This window comes from Dermacentor andersoni, chromosome 2, assembly GCF_023375885.2.
Source record: "Dermacentor andersoni chromosome 2, qqDerAnde1_hic_scaffold, whole genome shotgun sequence".
Taxonomy (NCBI): Eukaryota; Metazoa; Arthropoda; class Arachnida; order Ixodida; family Ixodidae; genus Dermacentor; species Dermacentor andersoni.
The window spans coordinates 153,092,945-153,117,427 of NC_092815.1; the positions used below are offsets into that span (position 1 = coordinate 153,092,945).

General features: G+C 47.9%; 1 protein-coding gene and 1 long non-coding RNA gene across 3 annotated transcripts in view; one reads left to right on the plus strand and one right to left on the minus strand.

Annotated features, from left to right (window-relative positions):
* LOC129387288 (uncharacterized) overlaps window positions 1-18,713 on the plus strand; it is a 51,988-nt gene extending 33,275 nt beyond the window's left edge. Inside the window, exon 3 of the long non-coding RNA XR_008614566.2 lies at window positions 18,529-18,713. This is a non-coding gene — a long non-coding RNA (uncharacterized lncRNA). The remainder of the gene's footprint in view (window positions 1-18,528) is intronic.
* The window catches only part of LOC126540575 (uncharacterized), an 80,070-nt gene that overhangs the window by 39,097 nt on the left and 16,490 nt on the right, over window positions 1-24,483 (minus strand). Inside the window, exon 1 of one of the 2 annotated variants that reach the window (XR_008614560.2) lies at window positions 21,459-22,843. The exons of the other annotated variant lie outside the window; for it this stretch is intronic. The gene's annotated coding sequence lies outside the window, so the exon portion shown is untranslated. Of the gene's footprint in view, window positions 1-21,458; window positions 22,844-24,483 lie in introns of those variants that run through there. 2 annotated transcript variants of the gene reach the window in all.

Genomic DNA, 24,483 nt, shown 5'->3' on the forward strand with positions numbered 1-24,483 from the left:
AGGAATTCCGGTTTTGCGGTATCGTGGGTGGCAGCCTTTAAAGTGTAGATACTGCTGTCGCACGGTGGGGTTTTTTGTAAACGTTCGTGATAAGCAACACGTTCGGGTGGGCTGAGTTAACATATTGGATAAATTTAACTTCTGGCAACCACCCACGAGGCGACGTGCCGAAATATAAGACAGACCTACTGCCGACGCCGTCCGCGTTTCTCCGCGTTCACGTCGAACGCGCGCGGTGTCCGTGACCACAGCTAGCGTCTCTGACGGCCGCTTGGCAAGTTTCGATCTTGGAAGAAGGGTTGGACTCACTCGTCGTGTATAGCGTCGGAAATCGCTGCTGCTTCTCGCCTCGCAACGTTTCTGATACAACAAGTTCCTGTTGTAGATCTGTGTTTGCTTTTGTTTACGCAGTGTAATCACGTAAACACATGTACAGTCTCGTCCACTCTTGGGGTGAACACGGCCCACCGTGGCCGCGCTCTGCGGGGCGCCAGTGTGTCCGGCGCGGCGGCGCATCGAAGCGAAGCGGCGCAGGCGCACACGGACCCAGGGGAGGTGCTTCGCGTCGTCTGCTACAGCGCTGGAACGCGCCCCCTCTTGCTTTGCTGTAAAGTACACTTCGCTAGACCCATGTGACTGAGTGGCGGAGGCGGCATTGCGGGAAGGCGCACTTCACTAACTGGAGCATTTTCCAGCTGGTTCCGTCTACAGCTTGTGAACAGCCTGCTTAATCAATATACACAAGCAGAAACAAGCTTCTCACCATATAAATCACTTAGCATGCTTTTTATAAGTGATGAGGGTAAAAATACAGTAATTTTTTCGCGCTCTTTATTAACCTGGGACCTTTTTATTTTACTCTCACAGCACTTGGTGTAGTGCATACCGAGAAACCTATTAGGCGCGCTCTTGGTCGGAGTCATCATGTGATGAGCCTAGCGCGCCGTTTCGCGCATGTCTTGTTGCTAGAACGAATGTGCTTAATTGACTTAAGAAAACGACTGAAACCCGCTATAAATTTCGCAGAAAGTTAGAGAGCGATTGTTCAATCGCGTATCATGTTTGCCATGGATATTACCATTAAGGAGAGCAATACTATTGCTTTGACAGCTGTTTCGCACTCTCTTATTGACACGTTAATGTCGCTGGTAGGAGAGCATGGAGCGCTTTACGCGATGTAGGAAAGTGCTCTCCCCGGCATAGCAACTGATTTGGCGGCAATTTTACTCCCCCTTTTCATCTTTCTACGTCCTATAAAAAAACTAAATTCATTTTTGTTGCCACAGTTTGGGTAAAATCACCGAAGCGGTGCCGGTCCTCTGACGGCTACCTGACGCGAGAAGTCGCATTCTCATTTAGAGGAATCGTCGGTCAATTATTTGGTTACATTGGTTAGGTGAAGTAAAACATGTGGCGCCGACGTTCTTTTTTTTTTTTTTCATTCTCCTAGGAGTCAATGCACGCCGCATGCGAATGCTGTTTCCATCCGTTTCGAATAGGTAATTGGAGTGGAAAATCTATAATCTACATGTCTGTTTTCTAGCTTAAGTTACGTCTTGCCGGGTAATTAAGTCGTTATTCGCTTCTATTTTATTTCAGTACTTCCTCGGAATGGGCCATATGCATATTCTCACTAGCATATAATAATTTGTTAATTTTGCGGTATACGTCCCGAAGCGACACATGGCCTCTGAGTTACGCCATAGAGGTGGGCATCGGATAAATTTGGAGATTAGGAGGAATTGATTTCTTTCTTTTTTTTTAGAGGGTAGGCGGGGGTGGGCTGGGCTGAGTGGGTAAAACCCAAATATGAATACGGCAAAGGAACCCTTGCCGCGGGCAAGCGATGCTATTGCCGTCGTGGGGAAGTGGCCGGTCCGTATGTTGGACGAACGCGGCCACGATATTTAAACCGGTGGCCATGAGGCCGGCCCGGTGTCGTCTGCCCACGTACAGCATGCCGGTGGTCGGCAAACGGGCTCGCCATTTGTCAAAGCTAAGCCTGGCCCAAGCCAGATTGCTGTGGTCGGGCCAGTTTACTTTTTAACTGACCATGAGCATCAGCCGGATCTACCGCCGAGCCCCCCCCCCCCCCCCTTCTTTTTTTTTCTTTTTTTTTTTGCTGAGGTCATGCTACCCCATCTTAGCTAAATATGATGATGCGGTGCATCCAACGACTACTCAACTGAGTGACTGGCCGCTCAGGAGTTAAAGATTCTGGGATGACTCGCCAAATCGAAAGCCACCAGAGGTGTTTCCTTAAACGCATTTCCGTCGACTTGCATGATGAATTGCATTTTGTTTGGTTGCTGGTTGCCATGGCACTTCGGCGATAAAAATGCTGTAACAGTGCAGGATAATTTCATTTCCCCGGTGCACTTTGGAAACTAGCCATGTCGCGGGTACTGGACAAAGAAAGACGACGCATTGTAGATCTGTGCCTACAAAACTATTCTCAACGCGTTATATCGGAGATGACAAAAAGGCCACTGAAAACTGTAAATAGAATCGTCCAGGCTTACAAGAAGGATAGAAGAATTTCGGATGCTCCCCGTAAAGCCCAGCAAAGAGTGACCATTGTTGCGGCCGCTGCAGCAAACCCGACCTCCACCGTTTGAGAAATTAAGAACAGCCTCAGGCTGGGTGACGTCCCTGTCACGACTATCAAGCGTCGCCTCTACGCCCCAGCCTAATAAAGAGCGCGAAAAAATGACTGTATTTTTACCCTCATCACTTATAAAAAACATGCTAAGTGATTTATATGGTGAGAAGCTTGTTTCTGCTTGTGTATATTGATTAAGCAGGCTGTTCACAAGCTGTAGACGGAACCAGCTGGAAAATGCTCCAGTTAGTGAAGTGCGCCTTCCCGCAATGCCGCCTCCGCCACTCAGTCACATGGGTCTAGCGAAGTGTACTTTACAGCAAAGCAAGAGGGGGCGCGTTCCAGCGCTGTAGCAGACGACGCGAAGCACCTCCCCTGGGTCCGTGTGCGCCTGCGCCGCTTCGCTTCGATGCGCCGCCGCGCCGGACACACTGGCGCCCCGCAGAGCGCGGCCACGGTGAGCCGTGTTCACCCCAAGAGTGGACGAGACTGTACGTTATACCTACAAACTAATTGATCTTCTGGGTGTGTCCGTATTAGGAGTATGTCGTCGAGGTAACGCCTGTACAATGCGGGCTTTATATTGCAAGATGAGCGGAAGTGAGACTCTACAGAGTGCATGAAAATGTTTGCGTATGGTTTAGGGTCATTTTTTGTGCCCATAGCTGCTGTGCCATTTAAGTGAACGTAGTGCTTTCTTTCTAACTCAAGACTGTTTATTTCTAGAACTAGTCTTGTGAGGATCTCTTTTACGATTGGGCTAGGAAAGTTGTCCTTCATGTTTCTACTGTAAAAAGATTCCATAATATTATGTTGTTCTTTTCTTTTCTTATTAATTATTACATTCTTTTCTAATTTTCTTTCTTACTCACCTTTGCAACTATCGTCGTAGGCCCTTTCCTAACCGTTTGTTTTGCGACCACAAACCTGATTGATGGCGCGTTTTGCCTCCGCCAGCCGCTAAAGCTGTATGAATAGAAACCTCGATCATGTACACACTTCTGACAAATAAAGGCCAGCCCTCCGGCAGAACGTCGAGCAAAGAAACGTCTCAATGTACCTTGCTCCCTTTCTTTAAGTTAGTTTTTGCAGCAGGCAAGGGCCAGTTGACTTTAAGACTTTATATATACACTTTGCTGAGGTCGTGGGTTCGATCCCGACTGCAGCGGTTGTATTCCGATGGGGCCGCGTAAACAACAACAACAACAACAAAATAACGATATCGCTTGTATATTGTGGTTTGGTTGTGCAGTTTCGGGACGTTAAATCCTGCATTTTTTTGTAATGCTATTTATGTACGCATGTTGCTAATGACCGTGGTCCCATTTCTTTCCTGGGAAGGTATTCTGTAAGCGTCCACCTAGTGGGCATGTCCATTTCGCCTGCTGTTGAAGTTCTGATTGGCTGAGCTGGGCTGCGCGTCCGCAGCAACCAGGCGCCATAGCCAATGAGCACTTCAGCAGCAGACGAAATGGACATGTCCACTGTGTGTGTGTAGTGACTTTTGAAGGAGAGGAAGAGAGAAGTGCAGTGCCGTAACTGTCTCTCAGAGGAGGACACCTCAACAGCACTGCACAGGGAAAGGGGAGTGGGGAGAAAAAGATCAGGGAGAGAAGGAAAAGAAGGCGGGAAAAAAAATAAGAAGGTTGAAGAAGCAATGCGGGCCTTAACATGTCCACTAGGTGGACGCTTACAGAATACCTCCCTGCTTTCCACCAGTGCATACCTATAGCATCTCATGCTAAACTCTACCACCGACCAGATCTCAAGAAGCTTGAGGGCGCTGCCCTTTGCGTTATCGTACAATAACCCGAATTTTTAAAATAAATTTTGGAGGCGTACAGGCAACAGAAAGTGACCCGGTAGTAGTGAGTTTACTTTTACGTCACTGATAATTATGATCGCCTTTTATGAACAGTCAGGTTCATATAGTCAGTCATATGTCTCTGTGGTATAGTATGCACGCATCTTCATTTGAGTCGCCACAATATTACCCGCATAACTAGGCAATGTCGAGTTATCTGCCTTAGATGGCTCTTCCTCAAATGTCGGTGCCACGCGGGCTTTGTCTTCGAGAACGCCTTGAGGAATTGCCCTCCGTGAGGGAGAGAAATAAAGCATGCAAGAAGCCAAGAAGCAACAACTTTTTCTACACACTTTGAAATTTCGCGCAATTACTACATATTTGACTGAATTTTTTACACGCAGCTAAAAGCCATTTCCCCAGGGAGAGGCGATTATGTATTGTAAGGTGATTAATTGTCGCCAGCACCATGTTTTGAGCCCTGAAAACGAATGTCAATACTGTGTATGTGAAATGCATGGTCAAGGGCTTATTTCTAAGAATCGATACTTTATCATGTTATATTGTGCTCCATAAGCTGGGCCACGCAAGCTCATTATCTTCAATGGTATGAACTCGCTTATTTATGTAATTGAATTATATTGAACTCTATTTATGTAATTGAATTATATTGAATTATATTATTGAACAATTATATTGAACTCGCACGGAATATGTAATTGTATAGTGTTGTACAAGTATACGAAAAGTGAGACTGTAAGTGGGAAAAATGGAAGACGCACGCAAACATGAGCTAAATTCCGTTCGGCTTTCCACTCTTCTAAAGTATTTGCTAGGTGTCCTGCAAAGAAATAAACTTTAGTTTAAAAGTCTGATGCAACACGTTTCTCGATACGCTCAACCTCAAAAACGCACATAACAAATTGTGCACGGAACAAGGCACACAACAAGTGCGTACTTTGCCCGGTCGCGCGGCCGGGCAAGGTACGCACTTGTTGGCGGACTGGTTTTACGTTTAAAATACTATAGCAAGAACATTTCAGTCAGGCAAGGCCACTTCGATAACGTTATGCTTCGTTCATGGGCGCCACGCCAATAACTAAATCTGTGACCTAACCAATTGTATTCTATTACTTTATTCATCGCCCGTCACATTTAGCAACATTAAAAGGCTGGGTTCCGTTTGCTGTTTGTGTTATATGTGTAGGGAGACCACTGACCGGCTTTATATGTACCTAAATCTTAGTTTCGACACTCAACATCGTACCATTAAAAAACAGATTGCTCTTGATTGCAGCTAAGCTCTTCTAAATGTTTCATTCTCCTTAGGAGTAATCTAAGCGCAATTCTTAAACGCGAAAAGCGCTTTCTTCTTTCTTATCCACAACAAGCGGCATTGCCATCTACGTACAGGTCACAATCTGTTCCGCTACGGTCTATAGCCGTAAACAGTTTCCAGCCACAGCGTTGAAATCGCTGACAACGGCCGCGCACTCTGCTCCTTATCACCGCCGTGATGACATCTCGGCTCTCGAGTGCCCCTGCCCCACGCGTGGTCTCAGCTTCGATTCTCGGTCGCATAGCCGGAGCGATACCGGCGTGTATTCTGCCCGCTCTACTTGCGCTACGGAACCCTAGTCATTCAAATCACGCCATGCCTTTTTCATTGAAATGTACCACGCGCGACCGATACCGCTTTTGGGATGTTAGCCCGAACAAATTATCAAAGTTACGAGACCACTGCTCCCACAGAAACAGAGCACCGACGAACAACGGAATAATGCACCCCACCGCTGTCCATCCATATTGCTACCGTGCCTATACGTGCAGGCGCGAGAGTATAGTGCCCGCATAGCGGCAGCCCCTGCAGCCATGACTTGTGCCTGTTAGTCGGGTCGGCGAGTCCACATACAAAAAAAAAAAAAAAAAAAAAAATTGAATTATGGGGTTTTACGTGCCAAAACCACTTTCTGATTATGAGGCACGCCGTAGTGGAGGACTCCGGAAATTTCGACCACCTGGGGTTCTTTAACGTGCACCTAAATCTAAGCACACGGGTGTTTTCGCATTTCGTCCCCATCGAAATGCGGCCGCCGTGGCCGGGATTCGATCCCGCGACCTCGTGCTCAGCAGCCCAACACGGCGAGTCCATTGGCAGAGGGGGTGAAGCAGGGCGCGATCACGTTGCTGCGATCGAGTCACCGCAGCGCAAAAAAGGCTCGTGGAGGTCCAGGTGCCGTCTACGGGAGTGAACACGATTTATTGATCGATCGATTGGTTATTGCGATTTAGTGAGTATTCGATTGAGTGAGAGGGTGACCAATGTCCAAATCTTCAGTTTTGAATGAAATATGGTGGAGGGCAACAACTCTCCGGTGTTTTGAAAAGCAAATCTCATTCTAAATATTGCGACTACGACGTTTTTCTTTTCATTTTCTGCGCTCAACCTAGCTTTGCCCTACTTTACGGATAGCACAAGAATTGCAGTACAGTAACACAGCTCATCGCTCCAGTCAAAGGAAAGGTAGTGATAAACTCTTAAACGAAGGTACACCCTTTGGGTTGTATGTCTGCCACACAACGATAATCGTCGTCTACCTTGCTTGCGTTTCCTTTCTTGAAAACGCCGCGCCCGTTACTTTGCTGTCGGGAATGCTATGTTATGCCGACAATGCGCATGTCATTCGTTACTGGAAAGTACCGGGCTCGCCGCGTTAAAGAAAGGAAATGCGGACAAGACAGATGACGATTATCGTTGTGTGGCAAAAGGGTGTAATTTTGCTTAAGAGATAGAGTGTAGTGGGATAATGGCGTTCTCGAGGACAGCTTGACAGAACGTCCCTTTTCAGGCCATCGGAAATAGCGTGAACTCGCGCACGCCTGTGGAATAGATAAAAAACACATATACAAATCCAAAGCACATGCTAGAACATATGTGAGGCGAAACTTTAACAAAGTGGTGAAGTAAATGTTAAGCGACCAAATGTGATAAAATTGCGTTTATTTTGTTATCATATCCAACGCGTAATCTCGGGCAGTGTTTAAATCTACGCATGTCACAGGTCACCGCTTTAATTAAGTGTGCTTATGCTTATGCGCTACATCGTTGACAAGCTATGCCGAAATGCTGTGACACCAGTTCACGGGGACGCGTGCGCTTTGTAAGGTCGACGCAGCGATGTCACGAGGACGAAGTCGACGTTTGATATGTTTGTCGAAAAAAAAAAAAGAATGGTTGACGAGGTATGCATGGAAAGAGAGAGAGATGCAAATACATCGAACGTGCCTTGTACCACGGTTGTGCGTGTCCAATCTGGAGAATTGGTCAGGAATGGGCTCATGCTCAAAATTTTCCGAGCTCTATATGCACAGGCTATGTTCGGGACCAAACGCACTAAGCATCGAGATATACGACGCGCTTAACATAAGAGGCAATAAAGCTTCACTCAATAACGCTATATCATAATTGGCCGCATAATGACTAGCCGAAATCCGGCCGGGGTTCATCGCGTTCCAGCTATATATCTTCTTCTCTGTCTTTTCTGACTCAGAGCACGGAAATCACGCACTATCGTCTTAGAGCGAAGCTTTTTTCTTTTTGCCCACTTTTCCGGGCTTTGGCTTGGCTGCTGGCGCTGCTCCTGGCTTGGTCAGCCTCTTGCGAGGATATGTTTGTGGATATATTTACGAGGGTTAGATATGTGCACTGAATGTTAGTAACATCAAATATGCCCGCATGAGCCGTGTACGCCGACCGACAAATGTAGCGCGATTAAGCACATACCGCTGTTCTGCGTAAGAAACGAAAAAGATTCCTACATAAAGCCTGCACAAATATTGCCGGCTCACAGGTATCTCTATAGCACGCCGACTCGTTGATGCGTTATATTCAATGGGGTATACCTGGTTGACTTCAATTTTATTGATTTATCGATTTGCTTAGGCACACAGCATGGGTGCGTGCCTATACTATTGGGCAATCCTCCAGAATGGGTATCTGCCGCTCTGACACGAAGAGCAGAGAATCTCTAAGTGCAGCTGTAGGTATGTGTCGTACTTCTCTGTGCGTATATGCTACTAATATCACCATTCTTCTCTGAACAAGCGTCATACATTGTCTTCGCGCCCGCAACACTACTTCGTATGCGTGATCGTGTCTCCGCCTGATCTGGTGTCTCCGCGTCAGAGTAGCTTGCGAGTGGCTTTGTGCATAAACATAAAAAAAATTACATGATCACTGAAGTTACGGCAACAATTTCAAATAAGATCGAACGACAATGCATTTTCGCATCGTATCTACGAATGGCTGCTTCCATACCGGAGCCAGTCTCAGCATTTCTTCAAAATGTACGCCCAATCAACCTAAAGTATATGATCATAAAAGGTATATAAATTATCATCACCATATTTAATTCGTTAGTTGTACTGCAGGTAGCCTCCGTCTCTTGAGACAATCTGCGAAGAGTGTACAGACCTAGACAGCATTCTTTTTACTGCCTCAAAAATTTAAATACGCGGTAGGATTGGGCGGAATCTGCCGAGCAATTTCAGCGTGAGTTTTATGAATGCAGGCCCGGGGCCGTCGCTTGAAAATTGCGTGCGCGTGGTTGCCTCTTACCCGCCGTGGTTGCTCAGTGCCTATGGTGTTGGGCTGCTGAGCACGAGGTCGCGGGATCGAATGCCGGCCACGGCGGCCGCATTTCGATGGGGGCGAAATGCGAAAACACCCGTGTACTTAGATTTAGGTGAACGTTAAAGAACCGCAGGTGGTCGAAATTACCGGAGTCCTCCACTACGGTGTGCCTCATAATGAGAAAGTGGTTTTGGCTCGTAAACCCCCATAATTTAATTTTTTTTTTTGGTTGCCTCTCGATGCTCCAACCACCGATCCGTCGTGCAACTCGGGCTGATGTCCCTTTCTGCGACTTTTGTGGCGTGCACCTTCTAGCGGAGGAAATATCAAGCACTGTTGTGACTTCGGGGTGGAGGACGAAAGACGGACTCTTTCCGCAGACGAAGAAGAAACGAAAAACTTTATACAACCTTTACAGATAGTGGATGATAGCGTACAGGTAGCAGTAAGAGCCCATCAGACCGACTGGGCGTCTGGAAGCAACTCTCTTCTCACAATGGGCCGGTTCTCCCTTAAATCCCTTTGGCGACCCCTCGTCGGCAGGAACCGGTTCGGGCGAGTTGTCGTCGGCGGGAACCAGGCGGGGCCGGGTGATGACCTCGCCCGCGTCGAATTCTTGATTCGTCGCGGAGATGGCTGGGCGCCGCGGAGACGACTGGGCCCATCTTGGAGTCGCCTCCCGTGTCGAATTCTTGATTCGTCGCGGAGTGGGAGCTCCCGTCGCCTCGTGGTATCCACGTGGTGCTCGTAGAATGCCACAACAGCACTAAGCTCGGCCAGCATAGCTTTCGTTGTCTAAAGCTTGTAAGTTTAGAGTTGCTGGAGGCAAGCAATTGCTTGGCGACAGAAAACACCAAGATTGATCTTGTAAAAATGCTTTTTAAATGCCAATCAACGATGTCATGCAGACGTGCCATCGTCGCATACATTTTGAGGCTTTCAGCACTTGTACACAATCTATAAGAGGTGTACAAACGCCTGTGACGTGTGTCTGTGTGCCTTCTTTGTGTTTGTGCCTTCGCGGTACGATATGTCGTTAGGCAAACACCAACCAGGCCAGCAACAAGTCTTTCGCTTAAACATATGTGTCGACATGCCGTACGATGTGCCGTATTTAGACTTCCGATAAGTTTTTCTTCATCGCATGTCACGTTTGTTATCAAAAAAAAAAGAAAAAAAAAAAGCTGCGTTTTCATCGAACACGGGTTTAATAGGGCCGCAGCTACTATAGATGCCTTCGTACATGATGCGCCATATTTTATGACTCTTGAGCTGCTCTTCGGAAGTGCCTCTTCTCTCAAGCCAGAAATTTAGCGACAATTTATTCAGCGTACTCGAAATAACCTTCATATTAGCAACGTAAACCAGTTTCAGGATGCGTGATCGGCTCCCCATGCTGTTGTCGCAGACAGCGTATAGAAACTGCGTGCAACACTGAAAAAAGTACAACGTCAGAATTTTTTTTTTTTACAAATGCAGCACGCTGACAGCCGCAGCAATTTTTACTGTCTATCGGGGCTATCAACCGCGCCGGTATCTCAAGTACTCTACCGTCCCGGTCGCCAGCAACGAGGTCGTGGGCCCTTTTCGCGGTTAAAACAATAGGCGAGATTCCGGCGCTTATGCCATGACCTCTGATCGCACAAAGGACCTTGCGCTGCCTAAATAATCAACCGTCTCATTGGGACGTGCCACAGAGCAGAAGCGCAGCTGCTCTTAAAAACGAAGAAATAATTGTTGGCATCCTGGAACACCTTCCCTCATCGATGCACCACAGCCAGGGATGCCATTTCACGGGCTTGGAAGAGCTCTTACATCACCCGTGATTACAAGTCCATACAGAATTGGCTTGATAGGATAGCGCAACTGTTTAGCAGTGGCTAGCCTGTGTGACACGTTGCGCGTGCTGTTATTTTGTTCAAGAAGTCATGACCACGTGGGATGGAGCGTAGTTAGTTGCGCTAGGATGTGTGCGAGAACACAACCGTGGTGAACGCGTTCCCATGGGAAATAATAGCTAAAGAGTGCCGATTTTCTTGTGTTGAATTGCTGTTGGTTTGTTTCTGGTGGGGAAAAACAAAATAAATAAAAGCTGTGACAAGAAAAGTATACAGTAATTAAAGAAAGGACCTTTCCTGTTTGCTTCTATTTTCTGTTTCGCACTGTTTCTGTCGTCACACTAGTATTTTCTATTGACAGCTGTTTGCGCCACTTTATAAAAACATTTATTTAAACAGTTCATTCCTTTAAGGGACTATAAAAACTCCTTTCTTGATTGCAGCTTTTATGAAGTACAAATGCTGGGATGAGGTTGTCGCAGATATTACATTAACAGTGTATACACGTTAACATTAATGTATGTATATATATATATATATATATATATATATATATATATATATATATATATATATATATATATATATATATATATATATATATATATATATATATATATATATATATATATATATATATATATATATATATTCATGCTACAAGTTGCACGGGTCCCTCGTAGAGCAGCTGTATTGAAGACAAGGGCCTTTTTGTCGACTTCATACCAATTTGGCGGGTCGTGGGATCTGGGCACGCCTCCACGTTTGCCTAATAAAATTAGATGATTTTAAGGCTTATACTGCACGTCAGACAACTGAAAAGGGATCGAAATGAAGGCTGGAACGAAAAAAAAACGCACCATGTTAACGTAGACCTATGGACAGAGCAGTAATAATGCGTGTTTAGCGTAAAAAGGCCGAAATCAAACCGAGATGCGTTCGTTCAAACTGCGTGCACATAAAACCAGAAAAGTAAGTGTGACTCTTTTCACAGAATAATATTGGCCGATCCCTCTATAGTGCGTTGTCTAAAAAATGTGGACTGATCCCGAAGGTAATCCAGTCTAAACAACAAGCCACATGGTATAATAATGCATCCAATAAGGCTTCGGGCGGAATTCACAAAGCTGCGCTGTTCACGCGAAATTTCTTAGTCGAAAAATTCTCACACTAAGATAGGGGTGCAGCCGAAGCGGCAGCGCATTTTACTTAGGGCGTCGTATGAGAGCGAGGAGGACGCAACGCCCGGATTAAACGACAAGAAATGAAAGAAGTGCGGTTTACCGATGGCCCGATCGGACATCACGCACATGTAATTAAGGCTGTATTTGTTACCGGCAATCGCTGCACACCCCAATTCCACATCTTCCTTTTCAGGGCGTCTGCTGTAGTGTTGACAGGCGCAACCGCACTCGCCCGTTCACCGCACCGTGGTCAAAAGAATTGCAGTTGAATTGTTATGCATTCTTCCAACATTTATGTTAGAGACAGGACTGGGGGACTCGTGGTGACATATTTAGTGCAGAAAGAGACGATCAGTCGGAGCAAATGCCGTCCAGATCTGCCAGGCTAGCCCTGTCTGTATGCATCACCACCACCACCACCTCCATCGTACTATAAAGCGACTTAATGTCTTTATTTCGATACTAATTACGGAAATGAAACGAAAAAAAAAGTAATTACGGGGACCCTACCATTATGCTAGCGAATGTCCTCTTCTACTTGGGCGGAACTCTTCGTGTCTGGCTCCGGACACACGAGGACAAGATCTATAGCTGGGATGCTTTCAAGGAGAAGCTCAGCGACCTCCTTGGAAATCTCACCGGTCGGCAGCTGGCTGCTAGAAGAGAGCTTGCTACCCGAGTTCAGTCTTCTACTGAATTGTATGTCTCGTACATACAAGACGTGCTCGCTCTTTGCCGGAAAGTCGACGAGAAAATCGCCGAGGCTGACAAAGTCGGCCGCGTACTCAAGGGGATCGCGGACGACGCGTTCGACTTATTGCTATTCAACAATGTGTCCACCATCGACGTCACTCTCAAGGAATGCCGTCGCTTTGAGCTCGCCAAAAGCCGCAGCGTCATTCCACAGTTCTCCCGGCTCCCTACCACAGCTGCGACGTCGTCTTGCGTCGAATTTACCGCTTCACCGCCCTTCAACGCGAGCTCGAGGGTACAAGTCCTGCGCCGTTTCATCCACGCCAACTTGACCCCACCATTGATCAACCAGCCCCAGCGATCTCTCTCATTCAGGCAGTTGTGCGGCAAGAGTTTGCAAAACTCGGTTTTCCTGCTGCCTGTTCCTGCTCTGACGCCCTACGGGGGCCGACAGCTGCGCCTCACCGCGATCTGTATTCCCATCCCAGATACCGCGACCCTGCTGAGTGGAGAACTCCGAACGACAAGCTCATTTGCTTCCGTTCCCTTTGCATTGGCCACGTCGCTCGCCACTGCCGCACTTCCTGGACGTCGCCGTATTCGAGCTCCTTTTCCCAGTCTCCTCGCCCATATGCCGACCCGCGCCGTTACTTGCCTCGCCTTATGCCTCCTACCTCTGACGCATCCGTCGATGACAGTCGTCATGCTCGCTCACCGTCTCCTCAGCGCCGACGGTCCCCGTCGCCCCAATCTTGCCGCTATTCGTCGCCGACCAATTATGGACCCTCCCGGACAGAAAACTAGTCCATGCAGCTCCTGGGGGTAGTGCTGCATTATCTTCGTCGTGTCGAAATCCTCCATTGACGCTCCCAACGAACCAGAACTTACTTGATGTTCAGGCCGACGGTGTCCCTTTGACGACGTTAGTATACTGGAGCCCAGGTGTCCATAATGATTTGTAACCTCCGTCGTCGACTGAGGAAGGTTCTCATGCCTGCAGCTAGTACACGAGCCGTATGCGTGGCCGATGGCAGCACTGTTGCCGTCACTGGAATATGTACATCCCGTATAAGCATCGCCGACCACCAAGTTCCTGTTATTTTTGCAGTGCTGATAAATTGTCCCCATGACGTAACCCTCGGGCTCGACTTTCTTACAGCGCATTCAGCTTTGATCGATTGTTCTGCCGGCACCGTTTGCTTCGAACTTCCTCTACTCGCCCATATTCATGCCGAACTGGCGAACAACTTTAGTACGACCGCCTTCGTCCGCCTGCCTGCCTTGACTTTAGTCGATTTGCCCGATGGTGATTACGTCGCCACACCTGTTCCTGATGCCCTTTGATGCGCAATATCACTGTGCCCCACTCCGTCGTCACCGTCGCCGATAACCGGACCTGCCTCCCCGTCGTCAATTATGGCCTGACCCGTCCTCTCCTACAGAGGTTCGTACCGATGCCAGTGGTCACGGTATCGGAGCCGTCTTAGCCCAGCGCCAACAGGGTCAAGATCGCGTTATCGCCTACGCTAGCAGCCTCCTCACAGCAGCGGAGCGCAACTATTCGATTACAGATCGTGAATGCCTGGCTCTCGTCTGGGCGGTATCCAAATTTCGCCCGTACTTTTATGTCACACACTTCTCTGTAATCACGGACCACCACGCGCTCTGCTCAAGGATCCTACCGGCCGGTGTGGTCGCTAGGCTCTGCGGCTGCAAGAATATTCCTATGCAGTAGTGTACAAGTCGGGACGATTACATCAAGACGCAGACTGTTTATAACGCTATCCAGTGGACGAACCACCCGCCGGTCCTGTTACACGAACCACTAGTTGCTACACGTTGCCCACGAGCAACGCCGTGGTGTCACCTTGCGCGCCATCATTGATGGCTTGGAATCTTCGCCTTCTGATTCGTCCCTTCACGTATTTGTTCTCCGGGATGGTGTATTATACCGCCACAATGTACGCCCCGACAGTCCTGCCCTACCCCTCGTCATTCCTAAGCACATCCGATCAGCTGTTCTCCATGAGCTTCACGATTTACTAACGGCTGGTCACCTTGGTATGGTGTCGGGAGACACCATAACCTTGGCGTCTCCAGCTCCTACGACCGGATTCGCCGACGCTTCTTTTGGCCAGGCCTTGCCTCCTCCGTCCGGAAATACATTGCGGCGTGTGAGAAATGCCAGCGCCGAAAAACACCATCGACGCTCCCTGCCAGGTGCCTTCAACCACTCGACATTCCATCAGAACCATTCTTATGCGTTGGCTTGAACTTACTTGGCCCTTTCCCGCTATCCACGTCTGGCAACAAGTGTGTCGCCGTGGCAACAGATTACGCCACGCGCTAAGCCATCACCAGAGCGCTTCCAACAAGCTGTGCCATAGATGTCGCCGATTTTCTTTTGCGCGACGTGATTTTGCAGCATGGTGCTCCACACCAACTGCTCACTGACGGTGGCATTTCTAAAGTCATCGCCAACATCTTGCAGTCCTGTTCAACCAAGCACCAGCTGACTACGTCTTACCATCCCTAGACTAATGGTCTTACGGGGCGTCTGAATCGCAGTCTAGCAGACATGCTTTCAAAGTATGTTTCGTCCGACTATACTGATTGGGACCTTGCCCAACCCTATGTCACTTTTGCATATAATTCTTCGCTTCACGACACTGCCGGTTATTCCCTGTTCTTTCTGTTGTTCGGCCGAGAACCAACATTGCCACTCGACGCATCCTTTCCATCCACCGCAGCAGAGACCAGCGAGTATGCACTTGACGCCATCACCAGGGCAGCCCAAACACGCGAATTGCCCGCGCTCGCCTCCTGACCTCCCAAAGCAACGGCGTTTGTTACGATCGCCAACATAGAGACGTCCACTTTTCGCCTGGATCTTTGGTACTCCTGTGGTTCCCGACTCGTCACGTTGGCCTGTCAGAAAAACTCCTGTCTCAGTACACAGGCCCATATCGAGTGCTGCGTGCCGTGACTCCTGTTAGGGATGAAATCGCCCCAGTCAGTACCAGTGCCTCATCTGCCCCGAATTCCATAGACGTTGTGCATGTTGCACGCCTCAAACCATACTACTCTCCGGTTATCGCCGATATTTAGACGCACCTGGACGGTGCTTCTGCCGCTGGGGATAATGACACATGCATATTGCGTGTTTGTTGTGGACGATGCACACGGGCGCCCTGACGAAGACGACGAACGCTGTCTGGCTCTCGAGCTGTCGGCTGAACTGGCCAGCGCTGCAGTTATCCTTTGCAAATATGCTTTGTAAATAGTCTCCAGTTCTTAATCCTTCGTTCGCGTAACATTATATAGTCCGTATGGCCTCAAGGCAAGGGGCCCAGCACCTGTACTTTCATCGCTATTGCACGTGATCACGCTGCACACGGTTGCAGGTGCGGTTCTATTGCCGCGCATAGGCTCAATATCAGCTCCCTCGGCAGCCGGTACCTCTAAGGTGCTGGTCGAGGATGTCGTCGGCGGCCAACCGACGACGAAGCGCGCTCTCCCTTCGCATAGGATACCTGTCGAGTGCACGGATAGATAAAAAAGCAGCCCTAAGACAGAATTGCAGGAAAAAGCCATGGTTACCGACACTCCTATAGATTACGACCGAAAACTTCACTACGTAACATCTCCACGTGCCAGTTACGCTGCCTATCGCACTGCGACATCGTATCAGCGCTCATCACTTCTTCTTAGCTTTTCATCAGCTGATAAAACACGATGACGCCTAGCACCAGGTCAAGAGTTTGTTTTTCAGGTTCAGGCGGCCGCATTTCGACAGAGGCGAAGTGCACAAAGGCGAAGTGCACAAAGGCGCGTATGGCTTGAATTTTGTAGACCGGTATTAAATCACGTATGGTGATGTCAGGGCCTGGAGCCCCTAACTACGCTGTCTGCCATAGAAGTCAAGGCTAATCAGTCAACATCACCACAATGATCAGCACCAACGTTTCCATAAATTTACCAGCCTTATAGGAACACACGTTCAAGTGGACGTCAGAATACCGCACAGAACCGTGCACGAGAGACATAGGGGTTCAACGGTTCAATGATTTTATTCAAGACTAATTTTGCCCCCAGTATTAATGACAAATTCTTCAGTTTACCGTATAGATACAGTATGGGAAGAAAGTGCCTTTCGGCATCAACCTTATTTTTTTTTTAATGTTAAGACTATTCTTCCCATTGGAAAAAAAAATGTAGTAAATGCACAAACGTTTTTATTTGTTTTTATCCCACTTCTTACGATGTAGTTAGGTAAGGTCTTTGTGACGAAGCAGGAAAGCTTGACAGGATAATCATAATTTTTGTTACGCCACTTGTTAGAAGCTCTAAACGCACTTATACAACGTTTGACAGTTGAAGAGCTGTCTACAAGTCCGAATAAATGAAAAAAAAATTCTTGGGTTTTACCGTCCGGAACCATGATCTGATTATGAGACACACCGTAGTGGGGGACTCCGGATCAATTTAGGTCACCTGGGGTTCTTTAACGTGCACCCAAGGCACAGTGCACAGGTGTTTGTGCATTTTGCCCCCATCGAAATGCGGCCGCCATGGCCGGAGATTCGATCCGGGTACTTTGTGTTTAGCAGTGCGACACCATAGTCACTAACCGACCACGGCGGGTGATATGGACCTGATAATAAATTCACATACTAGCATTCCATTGTTCTGTTCATAATTTGCTTCAGGCATTATTTGTTTACACGAACCTTATCACTTGCTCAAGGGGGAAAGTGCTTCCTCAAGCAGAGAAGCATGGGGTATAGTGGAATCTGGTGTTTATATCTCTTAATGAAAATCTTGGATATACAGAGCCGCATGTGTCGTTCATGCCAGCACGCAAAATTCAATCGATTGAATCGGTTGGATCAGAACGTTCCGCGAAATTCTGAAAGGAGGGTGTCGTGCAAGAGCCCCGTCACTTTCCATCACATAAGTATACTCTGATGCTGGCTGTGAGGCAATGTAACTAGGGGTATTCGTTTCTTGCTTTTTCTAAACCGACTGTAGCTTTGAGGTTGGCACAAGAAAACACGTCGATGTGACCGATAGTAGGAAGCTTCAGCGACTGGGCCACGGGGTCATGTTGGATTTCAGCTGCAGACTTGTGTTGTATCCCCTAAAAAGCAGAACAGTATTCTTGCAAATAATGCACTAGCGCAATAACGAAGAAAGTTTTACAATAAAGTCCACAATTCTCCCAGCAGCTCTTTTTAGGTAGCGCATGTCAGTCAATTATATTTTATCACCCTTGGCTTCCATATAGGCTATTTCTTTTTTGTTTTTATATATTGGTGTCTCACAAACACCCCTAGAGACACCCCTTGTAAATTGATATGGAGTGTGACAGATGCGACAAGTGCGATAGGTGCGATACCATTAGTCACGGAAATAAAATCTTTTATTTCATACCGTTGTTTATAGACAGAACCATGATGGAACCCGTTTACGAGGCACAGACACCACAAATGAAAATTTCCGTCAGCGTAGTACAATGCACAAGAAATTTCACGAACCAATGCGGCCGTAATAAGCACCGCTAAGGAACAAAATCACAAATACTAGAATGCGCAGGTCAAAACATGCTATTTTTGCGAGAAAGTTTCCAGTTGTAACATTCATCGTTTTGGACTGTGGTATCCTGATGCATTAAACAAGCATTCCAGTGGGAAATCTTAACTGTGCAAATAAAAAATTCGGTGCACTAGGCAATCAGTACGTTCTCACGTGACAAAACCATTTCACTGACGCAGGTCCATGGAACTGTTCCGTGTCAGCGCTGTCTACAAGAGAGCTGAAACGCGCAAGCGACGCGATGTATCCCACGAAGACGAGTACTGCGAAGCTGCTGTTACGCGTCCAAACTGCTCCAGCAGCCACGAAGCAACATGAAAGCGATACTCGAAGATTAAAGAAATGAAAAGAGAATCCATCAAAAGATGACTCAATATCACTCTGCGCGCAGATAAGCTGCAACAAGGGGGGGGGGGGGAGCGTATTCTGTAAGAGTGCAACCTAGTGGACTGTCCATTTCCGCAGCTGCTGATTGGATGCAGCTGTAAGAGCGAGAAGCAGACGAGCGGCCCTAGCCAATCAGCAGCGGCCGAAATGTACAGTCCACTAGGTGGACTCATACAGAATACGGATCTCACAGATACGGATGCTGGCAAGGCGCACTAAAGGTAGCCAAATAAGCGATTACACGTTTGTGAATCTTATTCTTGTCTTAGGATATACAGCTATAAGAAAGCACTGGTGAATCACGAAAGGAAATCACTTTCTGCAAAAACATATTCAATGACAAAAAAATTTCTTTCACACGGTGGCGTTATGGGTGCGCCGAACGTTGTATGCTTGCCTGGTTGTCCCCTTGATAACAACAGGATCGTAACTGTGGTCAGGAGGGGCTAAGGCCTGCCACGAAACGGCGCTGGTCGTCGGTAACCTTTGGCACGTGCAAGTAAAACGTATTGGCATATTGGCTGTGAGATTTCTAACTGATGTTCCGATATTCATGTAATGGTTCAAAGACGAAAAGGTCATCCGTCAAAAAAAAAAAATGCTCATTTTGGATATCTTAGCAAATGCGCTTCGTACATATCGTATCCTGAAGTTTATTATTCTGCACATGAAAAAGGTTGCGCCGTAGGTTCGGTCTGTTGTTTTCCATGTTATAGAAGTAAGCTTTTGGAAGCTTTCATCTTGTTGTCCAAAGCTATCAAGCCAACTATTCATGCGCGCACAATTTTTTGTGCATTGCGGAGAACCGGGAACTTAAATGCGTTGAATTACTTGGACAACCGACCGGCGCCCGTCGAAGGACCAAGAGGAAGGGAATGGCGTCAAGCACGCACAGCTTTCCCTTGCCCCAGCCCTCGACGATAGTTGGAGGGTTTTTATTTTATTTAAGAGGTTTGCCAAAAGGCTTTTGCATGGACCTGTCCACGATGAAAATTTTGTATTTGTGCAGTGTGAACCTTCCTGCAAAGTATTTTATTGCGTAAGCAGCATAAAGAATTAATTGGTAGATGATATTCATCTGCCTGAACGTCTAAGCAGAGTGGAGAGGGAAGCTATCGGAGCGCTATGGAGAGCGGCATGGAGCATCTCCATGTAGACTGCGGAGGGCGGATGCTGTTGTTGTTCTGAGTGGCTGTGGCACGTACCCACATTGGGGGATTGGCCATGAATCGGGTGGCCAAATTAGGTGTATAAGAAATAAGGGAGTTAACAATTTGAACGTTGGAGCTTAAAAAAGCAAAGAGCGCGGTGAGATCAGCCGGTAATGAACAGTGACCTCATGTTACGCTAACCTGTCGCCGGTTAATCGCCCTCACCTGAGTAATATAAGTTGCACCCTCGTCGAAATTTTATATATGATTTCAATTTTTAATTTCGCTCGGTTGCTCTATAGTTGTGTACGCATCTTTAAATCATTTAGTCAGGCCCACCTCGTTCGTTCCAATTGCGCGCGCGGCGTCCGACGCTCTCGCAGTGGGCAAGTGGCATTGACTAGGGAAGACGGACAGGGAGAAGAAGAATGTCCCGGCCGGCGAACCCGGTGCCGCTGAGGCACAGGCGGCCCCGGATATGTGCCGAAATGGACGCGGCGGCGGCGACGCGAGAGTGGTCTCCCCTGGAGGTGTACTGGGACCCGCGCTACCAGAGCTACTTCTACGCGGGTGCCACGCAGGCCACGCCCGGCCAGCAGACACCGCAGGTCAGCGAGTTCGAGTTCGTGGGAATCGACCAGCGCGACCCCAGAGTTCGCCCCATCATCTCCACACCCGGGTACGTTGGCGGTACTTTCGGCACCAGGTTTCATTAAAAAGAACTTGTCTACTCTTTGAAACACGCAAAGAAAGAGCGTAGATCGTCTGTACGCGTAGCGACGCCATCTTCTTCTTGATGATGCCAATACGCATGTTGCCAAACCAGTTTCTCTGAATTTCCTAACAGGTGTGTGTATAGTATACATTACGGGTGTCCCCTTTCTCACTGGAAACAGACGCGGCACGAGAGCATGTGCCCAACTCTACCACCACCACACGGACCTACCTTATTTCATTTGAGGGGCTTGTATAGCTTTTTTACACACTTTTCTACAATATTTCTAATGGTCATATGGTCCTTTGCAGGTCATGTGGTTCTGTTGGCTGCAGAGAGGCCGACGTATCCGACGTACCCAGTAATTTTTCTTGCTTGAACCTTTGACTATGCCGAGCTCACGCAGGGCGTGAAGGTCCACATACTAAACATATAGTCAGCGTTTTATTCACTACTTAATGGTCGATAAAGAATTACTAGGTAGAAAAGGGTAGGTAACGATGAATGTTTAAAAGGGCGTTTAAAACGAGGGAACAGGTGGAGAAGGTAAATAGGACGTATGCGCCATGTTTTATCCAACAAGTAAGGTAAAGTGAGTGAAGGGGATGTCGGGGATGGCGCACGCGCAGTGTCTTCGTACAATGTTGCCTAAGTAACTTCCGTATTTCCGGCAAACGTTCAGTCGTAGTCGTGTCGTCTGTCCTGTCTCCCTTCTTCCCCTTGTTCCTCGTATGACGCGCCTTTTCAAACATGAAACGCTACCAGCTCGCCCAGTTTGCTAGTATTATTGGCAAAGTTTACGCACGAACATCGCACGAATGAGAAAAACAAAAATGCGCGGTCCCCGGTGACTCACCAGCGGTGGCGGCAAGCCGAAGGGTCGCCGAATCTCGTGGTGCACGGTCAGCTCCGCAGTCGCCGACTCCGTTCGCCCGGCGGCAGACGACACGCGGCGGTCCCGATCCTTCTGGACCATGTGGATCATGGCGGTGTTGGTCGTCATGCTGCTCCTCGTGTTGACCGTGTTCGTCACGTGGTACTGGAAATACCTCAAAAACCGCGACGGCGGCATCCGTGACAACGCGGCCACCGCCAGCGCCATCCGATGGCGTAGCACCGCGAACGGCGTACCGCGGGGGGCGGACGAAGAGGTCACGGGAGAGCCGGGCGACGAAGGTGAGGGGGCGATCGTTATGGCGCCATGTTTTTAGGGCTAAGGAAAGATGAACTCGCTGCAGGAGTGCACCGATACCCGAGTTCGACGCCTAAGTGCAGGCACCGCACCCGACAGCAGCGACGTTTAGCTTCGTGCCAGATCAGACGCAGTTCGCGAAAGAGAGTTTCGCGACGACAGCTTCGAAATCAACGTTGCAGTCTGTGCGTTGATGTGTAAACAAGCTGGCTGCATGCTGGAAAAAGTGCTCGGAAACTCGACGCGAAGTTCGCTTTCGCAGAAGAAAACTTAGTCGCCCTTTGTGGTGAACGTCAGCGACGTTGTCTTTTCCGCATGTTTCCAGACGGAAACGTTTTAAAACACCGGCATAACATTTGCTTTGCGTAGCTTTTCTTTTCGATCCGAGGTACCGTCAGGATGCAGAGACGAGTTACAAATACAGTCATTCACACGGCCTCGAACCTGTTTTGTTATCGGTCAAAGCAGACTGCTTTCAGTGATGTCAAGAATTGGAAAGCACCCTATACCTGCTGACTCTCCCGAATTTTTGTAACGATTCCGAATTTGGGTTAATTTTATGATTTTCCGACGTCGAGTAAAATTTTACGAAAAATAATTTTTCTTTGCAAGTATGCTTCGTTTGTATAGGTCCCCGAACCCTCCGTTTGAATTCCTTCGACGCATGGGGAAATCATTCAAGCGGCGTACTTGACTCGAGCACGTTTATACAGGCAAACTTGCGAAGGAGTCACGGCAACATTCACTATACCTAAAATCGGTGCGCTGCATCTCGTTATTTGCTGCGCAAAGTTTGTCGTTGCTCGTGCGCTGCGTGGAAAGTTAAAGAATCCTTAATAAAGTATGCATGTATTTATGAAAGGACGTTTGCATGGGGCGAGGTTTAAAGAAAATGTATTTAATTCCCAGCTGCACTACCTCGGCGAGCGAGACTTTACGAACGTTAAAGCTCGCAGCTTGACATGTATGAAACACTCATGCAGTCAGTGACGACGAGATGTGAACGTAGTGGCGAATACGAGAACGTTGCTTATATTCAAGAAGAGTTCGTATAGATGTTCCACATACATACGTTCGCCCCTGTCGGTGCCGCCAGGACGAAGTTCTTGGAATACCGGCGTCTCTCTGGTAACTATATTCTCGAGCACGCAGGCACGTCTGCGGTGCTTTATTGAGGGCGAAGCTTACGCCTAATTCTGAGTTTCTCATCGCGTATAGCTCGGACATACGATGAAGAAGGAATTGATCATTTGGTGCCGCTGCTGTGGCCTTCTTTACGGGACGCGCTATACCGTGGCGCATAATTTCTTGCTGACTGTCGCATTGAACGTAATGAAACCGCTTTCTGGATTTTATCATTCCTTTGCGGTGAATATTTCGAATCTAAAAAAAAAACAATGTTTACGATTGAGTAGGCGCCGTGCAAGGTAAAAAATAAGACGGTATTGCTGACCTTTTTGCCCCGAGTCCCAGCTAACTTGGAACAAGATTTTAAAAATACCCAAGAGCACTAGAGAAATCGTACCGACTGCATAGTAGCCGTAGTCGTATACGTACTCACGGCCAGTATTTTTTTTCATCATGACGCATTACTTATTTAATTACTTTAATTAGTGAACATTTAATTACTGCTTGAATCGCAAATATATCAATTACAAAGTTGTTGGGCACCTCAAATAACCTCCGAATCAAGCATTTATTTAGTTCTGAGCTTTGCCTCGTAGGTTTTTCCGAGAAAAAACAAAAGCGCGCGAAACATCCAAAATACGAAATAGATACGCGCTCGCGCGCGGCTACTCAAGCGTTCCCAAACGAGTAGCCACGGATGCACGGCTTTACTAGCGGCGGCAGCTCCATACAGGGCTTCACGCTATGTGATGGTCGCGGCATCAGGAGAGTACGCCGGTGACGCATTGATAAGTGTAGTGGAGCCTTGTACGATGCGGCGATAAGAGAATGCAGCCGCGTATCTTGTAGTGGTTGCTTGTAGGCGCTTGAGTAGCGGCGTGCGAGTGCGCATCTATTTCGTATTTCGCGTATTTCGCGGGATTTTGTTTTTTCTTGGAAAAATACAACCAGATATATATTGTAAGCATTTATGCGGACTTTATCTTCATCTGTACAAAGTCATCATCAATCATCTCGGCTCGTGTTCGTTTTTGCATCGGTGCCATTTTTTCATCTTGGAATAAAGCGTCGTCTCGACCGTGGTATTTCAAGTGGTGGAGGCGCTTTAAGATCCCTTCGAACTCAGTCCACTTCAAGATCTCTCCTGGAGCTACGTTCAGGACGCTGTTTACGCCAAGAGGCCGCCATGTCGCAAGACCAGACCGCAGCGTCCACGATCTCGGTTCAAGTGCCAGCCACCCCCGCTCCCAGCCCTGCCAACAACCGGTATCGCGATCCTGGAATCTTCTCTGGCTTGCCTGGTGAGGACGTTGAAGACTGGCTCGACGACTATGATCGTGTGAGCGAATACAACAACTGGAACGAGACATCGAGGTTGAACAACGTACCATTTTACGTTACTCAAGTAGCCAAGACATGGTTCCTGAATCACGAGAGAGACTTCCGTGATTGGTCCTCTTTCAGGGAGCAGCTACGGCGGATTTTTGGCACACCCACGGTTCGTTCGGAAGTTGCGAAAAAGAGGCTGTCTGAGCGCGTCCAGCATTATGGCGAGTCGTAT